Below are 10,318 nucleotides of genomic sequence, written 5' to 3' on the forward strand. Positions count from 1 at the left end.
ACATGCCACTCTTATGCTCTGTTCTGAAACCTAGTGAGCTGCCTATATCGGTAGCATTTTTAATTTTCAAACCAAAGCATCTCTTGTCCAAATTTTAAGACAACATGCATATTTCCTTACAATTTCAGAATGCACTTCAACAAAAACCTGCATAAGATGTCTGATGAAGTGATAAAATTTAAAAGCACAGACAAGACAATTATTTAGTCTAATTACAAAAACACAATTTTGTATGCTATGAATGTTGAGGCTTTAGCTTAGAAACATGCTGGCAAGTCCGCCATAAGCTCCATCCTTGTGATACGAGTCAATTGCATACTGTAAAAATTCCAGAGCAAACGGCCTTCTAGAAATCTCATCATGTCCCAATGTGAAAGTCTGTAACTTCACTATTCTCAAAACCGAACGATGATTAAAAGTTATTGTTACAGTTATTGTCCTTGGTGTGAACAGGCCTTTAGTCCCATCTGAATCGGTACATAAAATCACAGACACTGCAGACGAGTTACAGACATACTGTAGCACTGTAACTCAAACATAATTTAGAAAACTAGTCCCATCCGAATAGGTCTCAGTGCTCTCCAAATCATTTAGTTATGAGGGTTAGTGCCAAAAAAGACAATTCTGTCATTATTACCTATGTGAATTACTTTTACAATGTCTTTATGTACTTTTTGAAGCTTGAATATTTTGGTTGTGTGGACGATCAATAGATGGACAAAATGATGAGACAATATTAAAGATATATTCATTTGTGTTCGAAAATGAAAGTCTTATGATTTCGGAACGACATGAAGGTAAGTAAATGATGCCAGAATTTTCATTTTTGGATGAACTATTCCTGTTTAGTTAGGATGTTGTCTTAGAAAGCAGCTGTCTATGTAGGCTGTAGACTGCTAGCAGCTCATTAGGTTTCGGATCAGAGCTCTGGTGTCCTGTTCAGGCATGGCCTACTGATTTGCACTCTGCTCTACATGGACAGGAGTCAGCTGGATGTTGTTGATGTGCTAGAAGGTCATCTCCCTCCCCATCAATCTCAAAGCTGTGTTCCTGGTGGCTGAAGACCGCTGGCTTCTTGTTGAGAGCAAGACTGACAGGTGCCAATGAAATTCAAATTCCTTCATATTTTAGTTGTTTGCACACATTGCTCAGACTTGGAAAAGGGTGTTTTCCTTTTTAGAGGTTATATAAGAGTATTTGCTTCAACCGATACGCTGGTATGTCTTTGACTAAATGTGCTACCATCATGTGCAGGAAGTTCCTGTTGACAAAGCCCATGCACATGGGCACAGAGGACACGGGAGTGTGCCAGCTGCACGCCATCAGTGCGGTTAACACCGGCTTTGGCACCAGCTCAGGTGAACTACTCTTATCGCTTATTGGCCAGAACAGCCAATCAGAAGTGACTCTGCGTTGTTGCCGTCCAATCAGGGCCACTGAGAGCTCTTCACACTTGTCAGTCACCATCTGTCTTGCTTTGGCAAATGTGTCTGTTTCACATCTGCTTTGACTGACATGAAGCCCGGGGGATTTTTAAATCTGACTTGTGTCAGATTCAGGACTTTTGCATGTGAATAAACTTGGTGTCATCTTTGATGGCTTGCATGGTAAATATGGTCTCAGACGCTGCCTGGTGTACAAAAATGTGCTTGCAAAATTAATCTGTTCACTCTTATTTATGCTTATTGCACTCTCCATTCTCACTCCTAGTGGGCATGCTTTCACTTTAAATTTTTTAGTCAGATCAAGTCACATTTATTTATATATCACTTTATATAATACAGATTGTTTCAAAGCAGCTTCTCAGTAATAAACAGGAAAATAACTTCTTCAAATATGAGACAAATTTAAATTCTGCTGTAAAGCAGGCTCTAAAAGACAATAGTATCATTATTCAACTCAAGTCAGTTTAATGTTGATTCAGTTTACTTCAGTTCATTATGAAACAAATTAGGGGCCATTCACAAAACACGTTTTTGCTTTGCAGTGGAATGGAAAAAAAAACCGCAAGGCCTCGAGACGCTTTTTTTTTTTAAGTTGAACTTATTTGAACTTGAGCACCACTTTTTGAGAACGCTTTAGTACGCAATGGTCAAACATGTCCGTCTAGTGTGAAAAGTATTGGTATGGAAAAAAGCGTTCCGTGTGAACGGCCCTTGGATTCAGCTATAAAGTTCAGTTTAGCTTACTTTTTTTGTCAGTGCAATCAAATCAACAATAGTACCGAATATTAAGTGTCTTTTAAACCCCCGTCCCCAACTAAGCAAGCCAATGGCGACAGAAGCAAGAAACCCAAACTGGTGTCAGAAATGTAGAAAAAAAAAATATTTGAAAAATCAGTCGAGAGGCCAGTTCTCCTCTGGGCTAAATGAACAAATGCTATTTGTTATTGCTCATAGTTAGGCTGCGGGTTTTCTCCAAATGTTACGATCAATCAGAGTAAAGTACCTCTGCCTCAGATCGTGACTGTCCACGGAAGAAGCAGTTACACTACGTCTGTTGGCTGACAGACAGGTCACGGTTATAAGCCGCTGCCACCTGTCGTCATGTCATTCTCAGCAGGTCTTCACCCTGCTGCTGCGAGGAGGAAAGTGTGGTGAGATTCCTCACTCTGGTATCACAGAACCGGGGTTACATAACCATAGCTTCCTTCTGATGAAGTGCCCCTTGTCATTTCTTCTTCAGCACTTGTTTCTGGAGCATGAAGAGCAGAAAGACGCTTAATAACTCATAGTATCACTTATTGAGATGAATGTTGCTGTCATAGAGATAGACTAATGCCTGTACTTAGTGGGCATCGTACATCTAAAGTGTCAGACACGTTTCAGCGTTTGCTCTGAAAAATGAGCATGTTTTTGATGACATCAAAAGTTCCCATCAGCAGGATTGGGGTCTTTATCAAATCGAGTGTGACAGAATGTCACCAGAAGGTCTGAATAATGACCAATTAGACTGGGGTATAAAGATGTCACAAATGCAGAGTCATGGTAGAAACACTCTGAACCCTTTTATGGGTTTAGTAGTGAGGGACACATTATCATCTCTACAGGGGGTCATTTTAGAGTGGAGTGATGGTCTGACTGTCTTTGTGCTTCAGGGATGGAAGCCACAGCTCCTCAGGAGGTATCGAATGAGCAGCTGCCCAGTGAGAACCTCAGCACTGCCCTGGACCAGAAGATCGTCTCTCCCAACCGCATCCTCTGTGACACTAACATCTATGCTAATGTTATTGTGGGCTTCTCAGATCTCATGGTGGGTATGACATACGCTGTGGTAAAATACAGTTTAATTCTATAGATCAGTGATATGGTGCTTATTTAGTCCAAATCTATTTATTTTTGAAGTGCACATTCACTTTGAAATTTTAATTTTGAATTTCAAAATTTTGAAGTGCACATTGATTTTGAAATATTAATTTAGATTTTCTTTAAATCAAGGCCTAAAATGTCTTAAATGTTTTATATGTCAATTTAAATGATGTAATGGTATTAACATAATTTACATTATTATTATGTTGTAAGTAGCCTAATGTGATGAATATTTTTTGGATAAATTATTTCATAGAATATTAGTAAGTCTCTCATAATAATTTAAAAGGAAACCTTGTTAAGGTAGGTTTAGGTTGTAAAATGAATACACATACACACACGTCTTCAAGGTGTAAGAAAATATTTTAATATTTTTTAATGTTTTTTTTATTAAATGACATTTTTGGAGTCACTATAATAAAATGTTTCTTGAAAATGTTAAAATTGTTATTTGTGTTCTTATTTGTAAACTGTAAATAATTTTAAAACCATAAGAATCCAACACAGAGAGTGCATTTTTCTAAAAATGTGGCACATGTTTTAAACTGTGTATTTATTTATTTTTTTTAATTATTATCATGGATACTCTTGTATGGCAAACCCAAGTGATAACATGTTTTGTATTGTATTTCCACAGTCCCCAAATGAAGTGTACAGCTTTAAGAGATCTTCGCCCATAACAGAGGGTCAGGGACCTGATATGTTTTTTGGGTCAAGTAAGCGAACCGGGCCAGCAAAGAGGGTCAACTGTGTCTGTGTTAGGTGTCAATCAAGTGGTCCGAGCACTGCCCCCTACACAAGTCCCACTGACTGAGATCTACCCCAAAGGTTAAGCTCTGACACATTCATATGTACACATCATATACAACTGTATTAGCAAATATAATGGTGCTTTACTTATGATAATGATGGTATTGATTGACCAACAGATGTCACACCACCCATGACTGCTGCTTACCTTGAAGTGACAGACCTGAACTCTAAGAAGCTCAAATGCATTCCAGTCCCGAGGTACAGAGTCAGGCTCTTTCATTAAACTCTAGCTCCCTCTTCTGTTCGGTCAAAGCCTTTTGCTAAATACCATTCATTTTACCAGCCATTTGGATACAGTAAATTTAAAATGATGTAATAATATTAATATAATTTACATGATTACATTATGTTGTAAGTAGCCTAATGTGATGAATATTTTTGCATAAATTATATTGTGACAGTGATGTTCATAAAATATTCAGGAATATCCCTTTTTATATAATAGAATATGTTTTTTTTTTTTTACCAGTAAATAAACAAAAATGAGCCAGTAACGGTTTGCAAGATGAGAATGCAAATTGCATTCTGCTTAAAGGAATAGTTCACCCAAAAATGAAAATTTGCTGAAATGTACTCACCTTCAGGCCATCCAAGATGTAGATGAGTTTGTATCTTCATCGGAACAGATTTGTAGAAATGTAGCATTACATCACTTGCTCAGCTATGGATCCTCTGCAGTGAATGGGTGCCGTCATAAAGAATGAGAGTCCAAACAGCTGATACCAATAATCCACAAGTAATCCACACCACTCCAGTCCATCAGTTAACTAAAATAGTCCTCTACCCATAATATTACTTTCTCAAGTGAAAAGTTGTCTCCTCTGAATCAGAAGAGAAATATGCACAGTTCAAGCACCGTTTACAAGTGAAAACAGTCCAAAACAGCTCTAAACAAATATGTTGGTTGATTTTAATGTGAGGATTTTCTGTGGGAGATATGGAGGAAGCATTTTTATGGATTATGGGCTCATATTTTGGTCGAAAGCAACTGTTTAAATTTAAATCTTTTAATGATGGATTTGTTTCTTGCAAACACACAGCTTTTCACTTCACAAGACAGTAACTGATGGACTGGAGTGGTGTGGATTACTTGTGGATTATTGTGATGTTTTTATCAGCTGTTTGGACTCTCATTCTGACGGCACCCATTCACTGCAGGGAATCCATTGGTGAGCAAGTGATGTAAAGCTAAATTTCTCCAGATCTGTTCCTATGAAGAGTCAAACTCATCTACATCTTAGATGGCCTGAGGGTGAGTACATTTTCATTTTTGTGCGAACTCTTCCTTTAAATTTTTACCTGATTACCTAATTTTGTACTCTGTCTTCTGACACTTCTGTATTTGTGTACTTTGGCTTCTGACATTTTAACACCTTCTAGCCCTAATATGTTCATCTGACCCTGATGATTTTATGTGTAATTTTATGCTTGCCGTTTTAAAAATGTCTTCAAAAGGCCTTACATTTAGGTTCATGTAACTGTGTGTAAGGCAGCTGAATATCTTCCAGTGGTTCTGATCATTGGCTGTCATGCTGACGTGTTCAGGAGCAGCTCCATGTCTCCCTACACTGTGTGGATCTCAAAGGTCTCAGACACAGATGTAGTGATGGCTCTTCTGGGCTCTGGTGGAGTGGTGACTGTGGACATCAGATTATGGGAAACAGGCCTTGACAACCTGCAGCGCTCTCTGCTGGAGTGGAGGGACATGATCGGATCAAAAGATGGCAGGCCAATTTTTTTTTTTTTTTCTTTTCTTTTTTTTATTATGCAATAGAAGAACAACAAATACAATTACAAAGACAAGTAAGAACAAAAGACAATAAGGGTTACAAACAATACTCCAAAGCATACTATGTTAGCTTATAAAATTTACACCATGAAAGAGTCTTACATGCAATAGAATTATTAGAGTTTCTGATGGCAGGCCAATCCAGGTAGGACTTTGAGGGCGAATTTCACAAAACATATTAAGAGCATGTCTGAGTCATATTTCACCCTAAAAATTATAATAAAAATGAAGTTTTATTTAAAGGAGCCTAAAGACCTTTGTTGTATTGTGACTTTATTTTTTATTACAAATAATGTCAACTTTTGTTTGCTGTGGTTCATCCAGGGTTTTGTTTGAGAAATCTTTAAATCATTTCCATTTCTTACCACATGGTGGCGGACTTATATAAGAAATGTTTTATCACTTTATTTATTTATTTTGGTAAGGTTGTAAAATTGCTAAATTAGAACGTTTGTAGTGTTGTGAAATAAGATATTAAGAAGATATTCATTTTATATCCAAAGAGTTTCCATTTTATGTTTATTCATGTGACTACATCTTTGTGCACTCAGCGTTTTTGTTTGGTGATATATTTCTTGGCATGTTCTGTTTCCGTATTGAGTATTGCAGTCTTACTGACTATGATCATACACAAACTGGAGATCAAATGCATTAGACAAAGATTTGTGTTTGTTTTATATTGCAGTCTGTTTTCTCCACATTTGTTGTTAGGTTATCTTGCCATTCAGAAGCTTGTTTGGACATACATGCTGCTAATACTGAGCATTTTCAGTGGGAGGCTCCTTCATGGCGGCGCTCCAGTTCTGTGCTGTGTGAATCACAGATAATCTTTGTAGTGGAGTAAATACACCAAACATACAGTCACAGGCTATAAGGACACTCTATGGAGAGAACTGACCTAATGTATAGTGGATTTCTATCATTCAGAGGTGGACAGATTATGTATATTAGGCAAAATATGTTAATATTACAGATGAATGGAACATAAGTATTGGTTTGGTAGAGACTGGTTGTTTATTGGTTGTTCTAAATGATGCATATGTGGACAGAGGGTTACTAAAAATGACCAGACATTAATATGTCTGCAGTCGCTAGTGTTTCTTCCATCAAAAATAGCACCAAAGAGGTTAATCTGTTGGCGTCCATACTGGTTGTTAACAATCATGAGACTCAAAATGCTGCTTCAGGAGTGCCTCCTGTATTGCATATTCAAAGAAAAGCTATTTAGCGATACACTCCAGCATTTAAATGCATTCATGTCACACTCAACACTTTGCGGGATGTATATGTGGCCTAAATATCTAAATCATAATATTGACTGGTTTGGTATGTGTTTGAAGTGTGTGTTTGTCTAAGAGTTCACACGCTTCCTGTTCTTCCATTCAGGTACACAAAGAGCCTGTTAACCCTCAGGTCATCCTGCACCTCACTGGCTCTCTTTGAGCACACGTACACCAGCCTGCTTAGTTTTAAATCAAATATTTGCCCAAATGGTTGCATTCTTGACCTTTCAGTGCAGCTCTCTGAATAGCATGTGTAAGTTCAGTTCAGTATCGCTCATGTGAGAGTGTTCACTGGTTTGCCTGGCTGCCACACTGAAGGAGGGAGAAATATAGTTTACAAACAACAAGGAAAGAAAAGCAGGGTTCATTACTAATATTATAAGATAAAGGTTTATCATGACGCTCAAGACTGTGTTATCATACTGATGGTCTGGGGTTTTCCTTAACGGCCACAGTGTCTTGGATCCGCCCTCCACCCCTCCCCAGTCTCCACATCACACACAAACAAACACAATTTCTCCATCACTCTGCATAGATACAGGAGGTCCGACACACTTATTGGGCAAAACAAAATCTGGTTACCATAGTTACCCATTCATTTCTGTAGAGAAATTGAAATGGAAGTGGAATTTCTGATCAATTCAACCACTTTAATAATGAAAAAGCTAATTCCGAAAATATGTATATATTTTTTATAAAAAAAATAAATAAAAAATTTGCTGCGCTCTGACCATTTCAAGCTTTTCCTGGTATTGTTCTCTAGTGTTACCCTTTTAACATAAATTCAGAATATTTTAGCTGGAACAGTTTATTGATGATTGTAAAGTATATATTGATAACGCAATCAAATTCCATTTAATAAATACACTCAGCACTACATCATCTATTGTGGTTTTAGTAAACTGTGAGAAAAAAACAATCTGTTAGACCAAAGTTGCTTAATAATTGTACCTGAAATAAAATCTGATAAATAAAATCTGGCACTGATATACACATTAAAAAGTAGATGTATTTTTAACAATATTTAACATAATTTGTTACATATATTTTATATATATCAACAGTTACAGTATTTATACATTATTGGTATTTTGTTTAATGGCATGTGGCTTTCATTTCTAAATTATATTCTTATTTTATTTATTTATTTAAATTGACTGTGAAAAACATGAAAGCTCTCTCTTCATTTTAGGATTTGCTTCCCCCTACACTAATTCATGGTCCCAGTAAATCACTGTTGCTGACTTTATCTGTTCCACAAAAATATATGATACTAAGAGCACATGTTGTAGCAGCTGGGTTTTAGGCAAGCAGGACATCCTGGATTAGATTATCTGCAGTGACCTTGACTGAGCTGGTGCTGTTTGCTGTTGGGCTCGTTCTGCTGGTCAGTGTGGTCAAATATTGATCAAACCTCCAAACAAGACAGAGCACTCCGCTGAATGAGTGTTAATGTTTCGTCTAGACAGAGCTGTGGTTCAGTGGTTAGATGTCTCTGGTTCGAATCTGGCCTGCAACTTTCTTAATAATCATCTCAGGGCATCTCAGGAACCGCACTCCTGTGGTTCAAGTCTTACCTCTCAGGTAGGTCCTTCAGGGTGTCTTGGAGGGGTGAGGTTTCTAAGTCACAACTTCTTGCTACTGGGGTTCCTCAAGGCTCAGTGCTTGGACCACTTCTCTTCTCCATCTACATGTCGTCATTAGGATCTGTCATTCAGAAGCATGGCTTTTCTTATCACTGCTATGCTGATGACACTCAACTCTACTTCTCATTCCAACCAGATGATCCGACGGTAGCTGCTCGTATTGCAGCCTGTCTGAGAGATATTTCTAACTGGATGAAGGACCATCACCGTCAACTCAACCTTACTAAGACAGAACTGCTTGTGGTTCCAGCAAACCCATCGTTTCATCACAGCTGCTCTATACAGCTGGGTTCATCAACCATAACTCCTTCCAGAACAGCCAGAAACCTAGGAGTTGTGATCGATGATCAGTTAAGCTTCACAGACCACATTGCTACAATGGCCCGGTCCTGCAGATTTGCCTTATACAACATTAGGAAGATTTGACCCTTCCTGTCAGAGCAAGTCACACAACTTCATGTTCAAGCTCTTGTTCTCGCCAGACTGGACTATTGTAATGCTCTCTTGGCGGGCATTCCCGCATGCACTATCAAGCCTCTGCAACTGATCCAGAATGCAGCAGCGAGAGTGGTCTTCAATGAGCCAAAAAAAAGCTCACGTTAATCTTCTCCTCATCAGGTTACACTGGCTACCAGTAGCCGACTAGCCGCTCGCATCAAATTCAAGGTACTGATGCTTGCCTACAAGACAACCACTGGCGCTGCACCAATATACCTAAACTCGCTAGTTTTGTTCTCTCGTAGGTCTGATTGCTTCTATTGTTCTCATTTGTAAGTCGCTTTGGATAAAAGCGTCTGCTAAATGATTAAATGTAAATGTAATCATAATGGTGATGTTCACAACATTTTCATTTAATCAGTGTTATATGATGCTCTACGTGTGTTTATGGTGAGCATTCACCCCACACTCTTAAATATAAAGGTTATTTTTTGGCAATGATGGTTCCATGAAAAACCTTTAACGTCCACAGAAACTTTCCATTGCACAAAAAAAAATCTTTATAGTGGAAAAAGGTTCTTTAGATTATTAAAATGTTCTTCACACTAAAAAAAAAAGGTTTTAAGAACTTTTCACTGAAAGTGACTGAAATCCAAAATAGTTCTTCTATGGAAATGTTGTGAAAACCTCTTTTTGGAAGCTGCATTTTGAAGATTGTGGTGACTCCAGGGTTTTTGTTTCGGTTCAGGTTTGGCCGATTCTAAGTGCTAAAGATGTTCTTTCATGTATTTGGCCTGGTCTTCAAATGTGAGATCTTCTCTGTTAAAACTGTTACTGTAGAGAGTGATGGAAACATTCCTGTCCCAGACTCCAGGATCTGTGCCATCTCCTCATTCTCTCAGTCTGTCGACCGTCTCGTTCCCCTGCTTCATTTTACTACTCTCCCTTTGGTCCTTTATCTCTCCCTCCACCATAGCGCTCATATTTTCTGTTTCAGTCTGAGTCTATTGTGCAGCATTCTTGTTCCCAGAGGAGATGAGC

The 10,318-nt window shown here is 38.1% G+C and overlaps 1 long non-coding RNA gene across 1 annotated transcript; it reads left to right on the forward strand.

Annotated features, from left to right (window-relative positions):
• Positions 1 to 3,111: 3,111 nt before the first annotated feature.
• Positions 3,112 to 5,843, forward strand: LOC107713734 (uncharacterized). The gene is made up of 4 exons (XR_001636927.1): positions 3,112 to 3,252; positions 3,946 to 4,136; positions 4,238 to 4,319; positions 5,667 to 5,843. It is a non-coding gene; the product is annotated as an uncharacterized LOC107713734 (long non-coding RNA).
• The last annotated feature ends 4,475 nt before the right edge of the window (positions 5,844 to 10,318 follow it).

Source organism: Sinocyclocheilus rhinocerous, unplaced genomic scaffold, assembly GCF_001515625.1.
Source record: "Sinocyclocheilus rhinocerous isolate Xijiao unplaced genomic scaffold, SAMN03320098_v1.1 scaffold2584, whole genome shotgun sequence".
Classification (NCBI taxonomy): Eukaryota; Metazoa; Chordata; class Actinopteri; order Cypriniformes; family Cyprinidae; genus Sinocyclocheilus; species Sinocyclocheilus rhinocerous.